We start from the raw sequence: 13,798 nt of genomic DNA, 5'->3' as shown, positions 1-13,798 counted from the left end.
TAACACCCTAAAGTATGCCTCCAATTCATTCCCTTGACACTTTTTATTTCTAAGGAAGAAATAAAAAGAGATGCACAAACACATAAACACATTTCCAGTGAGGGCCTCTGTCTTCTGCCTAGAGCCTCATTAGGGCTTGAGGTTGTAAAGTCTGTCCAGGAGACAGGATTTTCCTCATCAGAGCTTGAGGTTGTAAAGTCTGTCCAGGAGCGAGTCATGTCTTTCAGTTCTTGCAAGGTGTTTCCCGGGAAGCGCACAGGAGAATCTGAGTTTGCAGCAAGCCTGGGAAGGCTGGCCCAGCTGTGCTCTGGGCCTCAGGTCCCCCCTATCCCCTCTCGCTGCCTGGACATTTCTGTATGCTCTTCATCCATTTCAACCAAGCCCAAACTTCCTGTTTTGAACTGTGCAAGGGCACCCGATGCGATCTTGATCTGGAGAGATGCATGGAAAGTTTCCTTCATGCAGGTCACTGATCAGCAAGTAGGCGCAACTGCAGTTCCTCTGCCTTCCTGCCCCCAGCCCTACTTCCAGTCTGTGGCTTCGGTCTCAGATTGTCCAATGACCATGGCATGGGGCTGGCTGCTGTCCAAAGGGCGCAATTCCCTACCCTGGCTGACCAGACTAGTTTATTGAAGGTTAGTGTGTGTTTCTTTTCTTTCTTTTTTTTTTTTTTTTTTGAGACAGAGTTTCGCTCTTGTTGCCCAGGCTGGAGTGCAATGGCGCGAATTTGGCTCACTGCAACCTCCGCCTCCCGGCTTCAAGCAATTCTCCTGCCTTAGCCCCCCGAGTAGCTGGGATTACAGACATGCACTACCACGCCTGGCTAATTTTGTATTTTTAATAGAGATGGAGTTTCTCCATGTTGGTCAGGCTGGTCTCAAACTCCCGACCTCAGGTGATCTGCCTGCCTCAGCCTCCCAAAGTGCTGGGATTACAGGCGTGAGCCACTGTGCCCGGCGCGTGTGTTTGTTTTCTTTTCTTTTTTTTTTTTTTTTTTTTGAGACAGTCTCGCTCTGTCGCCCAGGCTGGAGTGCAGCGGCGCGATCTCAGCTCACTGCAAGCTCCATCTCCTGGGTTCACGCCATTCTCCTGCCTCAGCCTCCTCGCCCGGCTAGTTTTTTGTATTTTTTAGTAGAGACGGGGTTTCACCATGTTAGCCAGGATGGTCTCGATCTCCTGACCTCGTGATCCACCCGTCTCGGCCTCCCAAAGTGCTGGAATTACAGGCTTGAGCCACCGCGCCCGGCCAACGTGTGTTTGTTTTCATAGCTGTGAAGACAGCAACAGGCAGGTGAGAGAATCTGGTCTTGTCCCTCCCTCACTTGTGACCTCAGACCAGCCATTGCCCTCACTGGGCCGCAGTTACTCCATCTTTATAGTTGGGGGTTGGATCCAACGATTTTGAAGAGCTCTTTCTTAATCTCTGACATAATGAGTCTGAAACAAAGAAAACTTACCTTACCGTGTCTTCACTTCCTTTCTTCTGGGCTATGAACTCAAGTGCCTTGAGGGCCAGCTAAGAGCTTTTTGGGATATTTGTCTAACTTCATTGAACTGTTACTGAAAGATAAATTAACAAAATGGTTCAGAGTTTTGGATTAAGACCTTTGGAACGAACTGACGGTGAGCACAGCAGCGTCAGTTTCCTTCTCTGTAAAACAGGGTTCCTCATTCCAATTCCACCTGTGCTGTAGCCTCGTGGGAGTAAAAGGAGGTACCACTTGGAGGTGCTTGGCAGGGTGCCTGCCTGGCTCGGAGTCAGTGTCACTACCTGCCCTGAACCAGGCTCAGTTGTAGGGGCTGAAAGGTGGAGGCCATGATGCTTTATGGCTTTGATTTCATGAAATCAGTCAGCTGCAGATCACAAAGACATTTGAACCCAGAAAGAAAAGTGCCTTAAAATATATACTGAGGGAAATGGGCTTGGGACAGAAAGGAAAGAAGAGTGGAATCAGGGAATAGAAGTGAGGAGAGCCCATGGGGCTGAGGGGAACACGGAAGAGGAGGCCTAGAAAGCAGGACTGAGGACAGCTAAAATCGGGCACTCGCTGTGTATCAGATGCCGCCCTAATAACCTCAACATGCATTTTCCACATAATTTTCAGTTAAGGTAGTTGTGTTCTGGGACCGGTCGGTAGCAGGAAGGAAACCCCTAAGAGTTTGCGAGGTGAGGTAGACAAGATGAGAAGTGACAGTGTGTCTCCAATTAAGGAGGACTTTAAATGTCAGGATTTTCTCTGATAACCTAGGGGAAGCCTTTGGAGTTCTTGAGTGGGGAAGGTGTGCGTCTAGCTATGCTCTCAGGACAAATGTAGGAAGGCAGGGTGCCCGTTGGGAGCCTTTTGCAACAGTCCTACTAAGAGCCAGGTGCCTGCTGAACAAACCACATTTTTTTCTCGGAGAGTTGTAGCAGAGGAGGAGAGAAGCCACTGCTCTGAACCGGAGCACCCCATTCGTGCATGCATGCAGTTTACACTTAATGAGTGGCTCCTCTGTTCCCTGTCACGTGCTAGGTGCAAAAGATACGAACCAATGTGTTCTGGTGCTTAAGGAGCTTCCGCTGAGTGTCCCTCCTGCTCAGCTCTCTCCAAAATGACACTGGAGAGTGCTTCTATGGCCAAAGTTTAATCGGGAGAAGTGATGGGGGCTAATTTAAAACTAAAAGGAAAGAGAAAGCAGAAGCCCAAACCATTGCTGTCTCAAAGTGGGAGAAAGGGAGGATGGCTGTGATGTTCTAAGGGTGGAAGGGGCCCTCAGAAATTCTCACCTCCCTCTCTAACTTGCCGATGAAACAACCGTCACTTCCAGAGAGGAAGCAACCGGCCCGGGGTACGTAGCAAGATAGCAGCAGACAGAACTGGCACTGCCATCCCGGCCAGGGCCGGTGCTTTTAGAAGCAGCCTGTGTTTTCTCCTTGTGTCGTCACCCATGGATGGAGGTGGGCTTCAATACTCCCTAGCGCCTCACTGCTCCCCAGCCTGCCTTGAGCCTTGCATTTTCCCTTTAGGGCAAACTGTTCCCAAGCTCTGGACTGGGATAGGCCGATCATGGTCTTTGGGGCCACTAGGAAACATCCGAAGGAAGTTGCCCATTGGGAGGGGGGTGCCCTTTTAACCTGAGCAGCGAGCAGTTATTTGGGAATTGCCGCTCAGCCTCCTGCCCGTGGCGGTGGTGTGGAACCACTGGCCGTTTAAAATTTCCCTATAGCCAGGTGCAGTGGCTCATGCCTGTAACTGCAGCACTTTGGAAGGCCAAAGTGGGCAGATCGCTTGAACCCAGTTCAAGACCAGCCTGTGTGTAGCAAAACCCCGTCTCTACAAAAAAAAAAAAAAAATAGGAAAAAAAGAAAATGTTGGAAGTAGAGGTGCATGCCTGCAGTCTCGAGAGGCTGAGGTGGGAGGATCGCTTGAGCCCAGGACGCCGAGGTTGCAGTGAGCCATGATCGTGACACTGCACTCCAGCCTGGACTACCAAGGGACACCGTGTCTCAAAAAAAAAAAAAAAAAAAAAAAAACCCTATATTCATGGTGCCCCAGCACAGCTGCAAGCAATAAGTCGCCACCAGAATAATCCCGCTTGAGAAACTTTGCTCCCATGGCCATTACTTCCTTTGCTGTGGTAAAGGGGTGATCACCTCATTTTACCAATGAGGAAACTTGGGCTCCAAGCAGTGAAACAAATTGCCTGAAGACATAGGCAGTGCATTGGGGATTGGCCTGCTGGAAATGGTCTTAGAGATGGTCCCAACCAACCCTCTCATTTCACAGGTTTGGTAACTGAGGCCAGAGACAGGACTGTGACCATGGTGGTAGTAAGGGCCAGATCTGAGGCTGGAATGCAGCTGTGCTGATTCCAGGCTCTGCTCTCTCTGCTGACACTTCCTCCTTTACCTATTGATGAGGAAGCCAGACTGAGCTGAGCATGGGAGGGAGAAGTGTTGTTGGGTTGCTCAACCTGAAATTTGGAACCCAGAAACGGTAAACCAGCGCTCTAACATGCCTCCTCATTCCCCACCAGAACTTGGGTTTCCTACAGATTTCCCCACTTTAGCGTTGGTATGAGGCAAGTGGGAAATTGTAGTTACATAACTGAGCCCTCTGCTCAGTGGTTAAGTCTGGAGGTAGGCAGGCCTGGGTTCAAATCCCATCCACCACTATTAATAGAAGTAAATAAGTAACTTGACCTGTCTGTACTGGCAATACACATTTATTTCTGAGCACACTGTCTAGAACATACGAAGGACTCAGTAAGTATATCAGCTCTTTATTATCAATAGTAGGCAGGATTCTATTTTAGAGAAGAGTAGTCAGGGTCAGAGTGGGGAGTCTGATGCTCTACACTATGCCTGCTACATGGAGAGCTAAGTGGGGAAAGATTATTAGAAAAATCTCAACCAGACCAGGCTCAGTGGCTACGCCTGTAATCCTAGCACTTTGGGAGGCTGAGGCGGGTGGATCACCTGAGGTCAAGAGTTCCAGACCAGCCTGGCCAACATGGTGAAACCCCGTCTCTACTAAAAACACAAAAAAATTTTGCCGAGTGTGGTGGCAGGCACCTGTAATCCCAGCTACTTGAGATGCTGAGGCAGGAGAATCGCTTGAACCCAGGAAGCGGTGATTACAGTGAGCCAAGCTTACACCACTGCGGCCTGGGCGACAAGAGCAAAACTGTCTTAAAACACAAAAAAAGAAAAATCTCAACCAAGCAAGGGACACTGAGTGCACAGGCAATGAATTAACCACAGGGAGGACTAACAAAGGCTCCTTGGAGAAGGGGACATTTGAGAGCCCCTCAACAGATGGTTAGAGAAGCTCTCACATTAGAAACTACTGAAGGAGGGAGGTGGGGTCCAGGCAGAGGCAACGGCTGAAGCAAAGGTGCAGAGCTGGGAAAGGAGAGGTGCATGGGAGTGTGCGAGCCCATCACCAGCTGTGCGAGGACGCCCTCTGGGAAGGTCACTGAGTCCAGGCTGGAGTGTGGACTTTATCCTCCAGGCACTGGCTAGCCCCTGAATATGCTAGGGAGGAAGAGTATATGATCAGAGATGTCCTTTAGAAAAGATGTCCCCAGGGACCAGTGTGGAGGAGACAGGACCAGCAGCTGGGGTCCCTAGGTGTGAGAAGGATGAGGACACAAGCCAGCACAGAGGAAGCAGAGATGGAGAAAAGAGAGGGACACTGGGGAGCGAGAAAACAGGGAAAAGGGCCCTAAAGTGCTATGGGGAGTGAGCGGGGAGGAAGCAGATGTGAAACCAGGTTCCATTCCCTAAGAACCCAGAGAAGAACATGAGAACAGAGGTCCCTGATGTAGGCTGTCCCACTGCCCTCCTCTCATCTAGGTAAGGACTGACAAAACCCTAAACGAGAGCCATCTGGGAATGTCCCCCTACCACACACACAGGCCCAGCTGTTAAAGTTTCCAGAACATGCATTTCCCTCTGTGGGATGGCCCCGCCCCTTCCTCCCAACTACCACCATCTGGCTATTGCGCTGCCAGCTGCATACAGAGCCCCTCCCTGGCCCTCTTGAAGGCCATGGACCTTGACCTGGCGGGGTCTGAAAGGAAAGCAGGGAGGGTGGGGAACTGACATTTCTTTCCCCCACTTTCCCATGTGCCTGCTATCCACTCAAGGCCCATAAATACTGCTTGTCACACACAGAATTACAGTCACTGCCAGCCATACCCGCAGAGCACACAGTAGAATGAGAAACACATTGCCGGTAACACAAAGGAATGTAAGGTATTCTGCTGGTAACACATACAGAGACACACATTGTTGACCATATAGAGAAAATAACTTTTTAAATTTGCTGATAACATCCAAAAATACAGACATTGTGTGTGTGTGTGTGTGTGTGTGTGTGTGTGTGTGTGTGTGTGTGTATTGCTGTCCGCATGGGAAACACCTCGCGTATATATCCTAACTTGTTCTTCACACACACTGAGGCATGTGCACACTCACACTTTTCTTAGTGCACAGCCTTAGTGTGCCCCACACACCTCCAGAAATCAGGAGTCTGCCTGTTGTTGTGTAGGCCCATTGGAGAGAACAATCAACCAGGCTGTGTGGAGGGCAGACTTTGAGCCCAACAGCCCTAACTTGAACTCTGATCCTACTTGGCATCCTGTTCTGGGAGACAAGATTAGCTCCCTGGAGAACCAGGCAGTAAATGGAGATCAAGCCTTGGGAAAGGAGCGAAGTCCCCAGGGAAGGCTTTGTGGATATGGTGAGGCACAGAGTGAGTGAAATTTAAAGAGGTAGCAGAGAAAGATTGATTCTCCTTCAAAAGCATGGATCCCATTCCGTTCACTTTTCCAGGAGCATTCTAGAAACTGGTGGTGAAGGGGTTAACTGTGACAGCTACCACATCCCTTGCCCCCATAAGGCTATGAAAAACCAGAGTGCTGGGATTTGCCCAAGGTGAGTCAGGGTCACTACCTTCCTGCTGCCTTTGGCTGTTCCCAGGATAAAACTCCCCTGGTGAGTGAGATGGAAACCTAAAATGAAACCTTGCTAGACTCCCGGACTCAAGCCTCATTACCGTCACCTTTGGCAGCAGCAGCAGCACCAAATCTATCATCACCATCATCACTTCTCCCTAAGGCCTGGTCTCCCACTGGGGTAGGAATGTGCTGATTTTGCTTGGGCAACACACCCTCTCACTGGGCCTCAGACTCTCAATTCTCCTGCATTGGAGGATACTGTAGAGGCAAAATGAGATTAATTTCATGAGGAGCCTTGCACAGTGCCTGGTACCCTGGGGATGTTCAGGTCCTATTACCTGCCCTTCTGTCTTTCCCAGTGTCCTCTCTCCTTTTTTCTCTCTGCCATCCCAGAGTCCAGGTTAATTGCAGTGCCATATTTGCATAGACATGAGACCTCACCCGGGGAAATTCCCCCTGGTGACCAACCAGGCTTCCTTTCTGAGGTCAGGCCACATCATCAGACACTGCTCCTTCCTCTCCAGCTTGCCACTGTCACCGCTGGCTTTCGCCCCTGACATCTGGCAGGGTTAGATCCCGGCACACAGATTTAGGCTCATCCTTTGACCTTGGGTGCTGTCCAGAGGGTGGGGATGTGGAGGCTGGGCTAGGGACCCAGAGTAAAACAGTGAGGGGATAGAGACTGGGGGAGAAGAGGAAAGGGCAGCAGGTAGGTGGTGGATAGGAAGCCGGGATTGCAATTTGAACTCATCAGTAACTCCCTGGCTGCCCCTGGGCATGAGCCTTCCCTTCTCTGAACCTTAGTTTCCCCTTCTATCCAGTGAGAAGATTGGTCGAGATAATCTCTAAGCTTTGTTCCTGATCTGATAGACTAAGAAGCCACTTCCTTTGCTTCCACTTCCTTTGGCTGCACAGTGTTGCAACATTTGTACTTGGATCCTCTTCCTCTGACAAGAATCTTGCAACATACCACCCTGTATCAATTTCCTTGGGAAGCACAATTGTGCAAAATGCCTCCCTGAATCCCATTTTTCAAATGCTGATAGAATTACACAAACCTCCTCTCCACTTAGTGGCTTAGCTTGCGTTTTAACTTTTCCTTTCACACTCATCATATGTTCTGTGACTCCCCAAAAGAGGGATTCTCTCTACATTCTGAAATGTGTTGTCCCTATCCTGGTATTGAGAAGTCACCTTCCTGATACAAAAAGAGGGAACAAGTTGGGAGACCACAGTGACTCAAGGACAGTAAGGTCTTGGGATCACCTGCATCAGAACCAGCTGTTAAAAGGGCAGCTTTGTCTCAAAAAAAAAAAAAAAAAAAAGGCAACTTCTAGGTCAGTGGTCACAACTTGACACCTTAAAATCACCTGAGGAGCTTTATCAATAAATGCCCAGGCCACACCCCCGGAAGATTCTGATTTAATTAATCTGGGGTGGGGCCTGGAGGGGCTGTGTGTTTAGAAAGCTCCCCAGGTGATTTAAATGTGCAGTCAGGACTGAGAACCCCCGTAAAAGGACACTAAAGTTAACAAACCCCTGGCCTATACTGTTCTCTATGAAATTATCCTAATGGATGCCCTTGTGTGCACACAGCTGTGCTCAGTGTTATAAATGGCAAAGAGAATGTACTCCCTTTTACAGATGAGGAAGGTGAGGGATGGAGAGAGGAAGTACTGATGAGGCCACAAGGTGAGTCAGTAACAGCGGCTGGCCTGGCACCAAGCAGATGCCTGTGGCCTCAAAGTTTGAGACCTGTCCATTTACTCATAGTCTGAAAAAGGGTGCTGCCGGCTCTCCAGACAGCTGTTTGCAATCAGGGTTACCCCATGTGCACCAGTAAAATAAGGAGGGATATTTGTGGATTTAAGACCTGCCTCTGTCACTAACAATTCAAATCCCCTTTCGCAAGACATACTTCTCACTGTCTCCAGATCTCTTCCTGAGGTGCCAGTTTGATCAGATCATTTTTGGCCACAAAAATATTTTGTTAATATTAGTGGAAAGAAAGACTCCTATGGCCTCCCCATTGCTTATTGAATGGAGGTGACAATTTTTTTTTTTTTCGAGATAGAGTCTTGCTCTGTTGCTCCGGCTGGAGTGCAGTGGCATGATCTTGGCTCACTGTAAGCTCTACCTCCTGGGTTCACGCTATTCTTCTCCCTCAGCCTCCCAAGTAGCTGGGACTACAGGTCCCCACCACCACGTCCAGCTAATTTTTTGTATTTTTAGTAGAAACGGGGTTTCACCATGTTAGCCAGGATGGTCTCGATCTCCTGACCTTGTGATTCGCCCACCTCAGCCTCCCAAAGTGCTGGGATTACAGGCGTGAGCCACCACGCTCGGCCAGAGGCAACATTCTTTAACCCAGTGTTCAAGGCTCCCGAGGTCTGTCTGCCCAGTCTCAGCTCACTTTACATGTGTCTCCCCAGTCCTCTACTCTCCCCAACCTCAGGGACATTGTACGCATCAGCCTCACTCGATGGGATTCTAGCAGTTCATTCTATGACCCACTTCCTTCTTCTCTCCTTCCCTCCACAAGCATTCATGGATTGTCTGCTGTTTGCTAGGCACTGGTGAAATTGTGACAATCAAAGAAGAAATAGTCCCTGACTACACTGGGCTTGTACTCCAGCACAAGTTTTCTCTATGGACATGTTGAGAACACCAGTGATGTGTTAGGTTGGATCATTTTTTGTTATGGGGATCTGTCCTGTGCATGGTAAGCTGCTTGGCAACATCCCTGACTTCTGTCCACTAAATGCCAGTAGTATACTCCCTCCTCAGTTGTGACAATGAAAAATGTCTCCAGATATTGCCAGTTGTCCTGTGGGGGCCAAAATCATCCCTGGTTGAAAACCATTTCTCTCATCAGATGCTAAATTAACTGCACCAATAATCATTTTATTACAACTAGTTGCAGAGAGAGAGAAAGGGAGGGCCTGAAAATGCAGAACGAGGGGCCTGCTATGGTCTGGAGGGGAGTGCAGGAATGGGGAAGGTCAGGGAAACTTCCTAGAAGAGGCACACTTAAGTCGAGACAGAGAAAATAAGCAGGCATTGGCCAGGTGAAGGGCACAGTGGGGGGAGGTGCTACAGCCAGCGGCCAAGGCACATGCAAGGAAGCCAAAAGAAGCAGAAAGGAAGACCAGGCATGGTGGCTCACGCCTGTAACCCCAGCACTTTGTGAGGCTGAGGTGGGTGGATCATGAGGTCAGGAGTTCGAGACCAGCCTGGCCAACGTGGTGAAACCCCGTCTCTACTAAAGATACAAAACATTAGCCAGGCGTGTTGGTGCGTGCCTGTAATCCCAGCTACTCAGAAGGCTGAGGTAGAAGAATCACTTGAACCTGGGAGGCGGAGGTTGCAGTGAGCCAAGATTGCACCATTGCACATTTGAGGAACCCTTAGGGATGTTTAGAGTGGAAAGGGATGGTAAGTAGAGGCTAGATCATGAACGGCCTTGGAAGAATTTGTCAGCCATTGATAGGCACTCATCCAAAGGAGAAAAAGGCAGACCTGAGCTTTAAATAAGAGCCGACTGACAATGCAATGGACTACCTGTAAGGTAGTGAGCTCTCCGTCATTGAAGTATGGTGGCAAAACTTGACTGACCACTTGCCAATGGTGGGGGAGGATGTGCTGGCTCTGGGTAGGCTATTGAGCCAGCAGACATCTGAAAAACTGTGATTCTCTGACCTCTTCTAGCTGCCTGTCCTCAAAGTTCAGATAAGAAGGTAACTTCATTGGCTTGAGTGGGACTTTGAAAAAATCATAGATTTCATGCTTGGGTGACTCAGAGAAGTGAACGCATCCTCAGGTTCCTGACAGTAAGTTCGACCTGGCTGCCTATATGTGAGCAGATAATTCTCGCTTTGGAGTTGGAAGATCCAGCTCAGAGAGTTTTGGCTTCTCAAACTCTATGGGGAGTATCAGGGAGTTTAATTAAACTGCTGCCTTTCGGGATCCCCTCGTTAGAGAGTCTGATTTCTTAGCTCTATGATGGGGTCCAGAAATCTGCCAAACCTTGGGCTAACGGCATGAAGAGTTTCTATCCTTGGGGAACTTTCAACAGAATTGGTGAACCAGGAAACTCAGAGTCAAATTCATTCATTCCCTAAATAAGTATCAAATAGCTTTTGAGAGACTGGCCCAATCCTGTCCCTACAACATCAGCAGCAAGACCAAAGATGTCAAAATGGGTGAGGTAGGGCTGCATAAAAAGTATCAAAAGAGTGGTCCTGTGAGAGTTTCCTTGCGTATATCCAAATTTTGCCCTCTTTTAAGATCCAGTATAGGTCTCATCCCCTCCACATTCGCGCTGGAGACATTACTTGGGTTTGAACTCTACTTGTGCCATTTATTAGCAGTTGACTTAACTCACTAGAAGCCTCATTTCTTCTTTTGCAGAATAGTAGTACCAGTCTTATACAGTTCTTAAGAGAGCTGCATGAAATAATTCACTTAAGAGCACTGAGTACTGTGCCTGGCACATGATAAGCTTAAATATTAACTATTAGTGTTTTTATTTCCTAACTACCTATTGGCAATCTACCTTTATTCCTCCTGATTTCTCCTTCCTCTGAACTTTTGGACTTCCTTAAAGTGTCAGAATGGAAGGTCCCTTAGTGGTCATCTAGCCTGATTTTTTACATTATAGAAGGAGGAGTTGGGGACCAAAGACTTGCCTAGGGCCATATGGCAGAGCCAGGACTCAAAGTCAGCTCTACTGATTCCCAGTCTGAGGGCCTCTTCTTCCTTGGTGTCTATCCCCTGGCCTGAACAGAGAAGGCAACTTCAGGGAATCCATGGCTGGAAGGGGGAAGAGAGAGAAACTGATTGCTGTCAGCATTTCAGCAGGGAGAGCTCAGAGCCATTCTCCTCACAGGATGTGCCAGTCAAGTATTCTAACTGGAAATCCCAGCTCATATTCACTCCAGCTCCTTGAAACTCCTTAGTCCTTCAAGGTCCCTTAGCCATCTAAGATTCCATGGGCAGGAACTGGTCTAAGCCAGGCTCTGTGAATTTACAGAGAATATGTGATTACAGTGGACTCCAAAGTGAAAATATTGTATATGGGGGGGAAATTGCAATCCAGGAGCATTAGGGCTGAGCTACACACATTTTCACCCCCTGCAGAGAAAAGGGTCTATGTACAGGCAAACATATCATCTTTTTGCCCCTGGTCTAGCTCAAGGGTCGGTGTCATTCATCCAACTGCACTTTCTGTGATGATGGAAATATCTGTGCAGTCTGGTATGGTAGCTGCTTGCCACGTGTGGCAATCGAGCTTGAAAAGTAGCAGTGCCACTGAGGGGCTGAGTGTGGCATGGGAAAGAGCACTGGACTAGGAGTCAGGAAGTCCGTCTGTTTACTCACATGGAAATGTATTTCCCCTGTCTGGCCTCCACTTCCTTACCTGTAAAGTGAGGCAATTGGGCTAGATTTAGCATCCCCGTATAATCCTGATCTGAAGGGCACAGATGCAGTTGGATGGGATTCAATGGACCCTTCTCCACCCCCACCTCTTATCGTCCCTCTCCTCCCGCAGAGGCTGCATGTGGCCCCTTGCGACCTGGACCTGTTTATTTCTCCAGGTCTACCTCTGTCACTTCCCCCAATCTGCCTCAAACCCTTTGGTCTACTCAGAGTGAACAGTTCATGGAATATTCTCTCCTCTTTCTGTTCTCGGAACATGTTCTCTCTTCTCTTTGTATATTCTATTCCCTTTGTGGAGAACACTCTTCCTTATATTCGTTCTTGGCTACTTTCAGGTCTCAGTTTAGATGTCACTTCCTCCAGGAAGACTTCCCAGATCCCTATATTCTGACCAGATACTCTTTTGTCCAGGCTCCCAAAGACCCCTGCATTTCTCCTGCCAAAACACATCTTTCCTATACTTTATTGTAATCGCCTGTTCATTTACCTATGGCCCCCAGAGCAGTGCTATCCAATAGAACTTTCTGTAATAATGGAAATGTCATATATGCATGTAATCTAATGTAGTAGGTACATGTGGTGGTTGAGCACTTGAAATGCAGCTTGTGCTGCTGAGGAATTGAACTGTTAATTCTATTTAATTTTAGTTTAATTCTACTTGATTTATATTTAAAGAGCCCCATATGGCTCCTGAGAGTCTGTGAGCTCTGAGAAGGCAGGAAGCGGGTCTCATTAGTCCACTCTTGTATACTCAGTGGTCCATAAATGTTACCATAAGAATGAGGAAACTCTGGAACCAGGATGATGAAGAAAGGCCACAGCTCATCCAAACAGCCCTCTTCATCCCCTCCCCAGGCATCTTTTCAGGGGATAAGGAACAAAGACATTATGTTTGTAAAGCAGTCAGTAGTTTACAAAGGATGTCTACAAATCATGATTTTTATTTCTAAAGCTATTATTATTTTTGAGACAGGGTTTCACGCTGTTGCCCAGGCTAGAGTGTAGTGGCACCATCATGGTTCACTGCAGCCTCAATCTCCTGGGCTCAAGCGATTCTCCCACCTCAGCCTCCCAACTAGCTGGGACTACAGGCAAGCGCCACCACACCCAGCTAATTTTTGTATTTTTTGTAGAGACAGTGTTTTTGCCATGTTGCACAGGCTGGTCTCAAACTCCTGGGCTCAAGTCTGCCTCGGGCCTCACATAGTGCTGAGATTAATAGGCATGAGCCACTGTGCCGGCCCATCATTTTAATTACCATTAAATGGCAGGAGTCAGGCAAAGCAGGACTCATTAAGCAAGGAATTACTGGGGCTTAGGATGACGAGGTGACTTGTTCAGGATCTCCAGCTGGTCAGTGAAGAATTCCTTGGGCTGCAGTTTCTAAGGCCTTACCTGACATCCAAATGTGACTCGGCATGCACCAAGAAAGGAGTGGGCCCCTCCTTCACTATGGATGGAGAAGCCTCAGAGAGTAAGTGGAAACAGGTGGGATAGGAACGGGGTGGGAGGATGTGGGCTGGGCATCTGGCAGCTTCCTCAGGGCCCTGAACACTGGAATCCCCCACCTTAGGCGAAGGAGGAAATGGAGGTCTTCAGGAGAACCCAGGGAGGCCAGGCCAGGTTGCCCCAGCCCACCCTCGGGTGCCTCTTCCCAGCCCAGCTGAGGAAGCATCAGGCTTCCAGCTCTTCCCCCCATATTCCCCCCACTCCCCTGCCAACTCTCTGTAATTCACAGCACGGGACAGCCAGTCTGGGAAGTGACAGGTGGAGGCTGACAAATAAGGGCCCTCTGCTCTGCCAGGGGGCAGGATGGGGCCTCAGCTGGGCCTTGCGGGGCTGCCTGGTGGCGGCTCCTCCATCTCGGGGAATTCCCCTCCTGCCTAAAAGTCAGCTCAGCCCAGCCCTCCTTCCT

This window comes from Macaca fascicularis, chromosome 6 (assembly GCF_037993035.2).
Source record: "Macaca fascicularis isolate 582-1 chromosome 6, T2T-MFA8v1.1".
Lineage (NCBI taxonomy): Eukaryota > Metazoa > Chordata > Mammalia > Primates > Cercopithecidae > Macaca > Macaca fascicularis.
The sequence above is the reverse complement of the archived record's forward strand: the minus strand, read 5'-3'. Positions refer to the sequence as shown.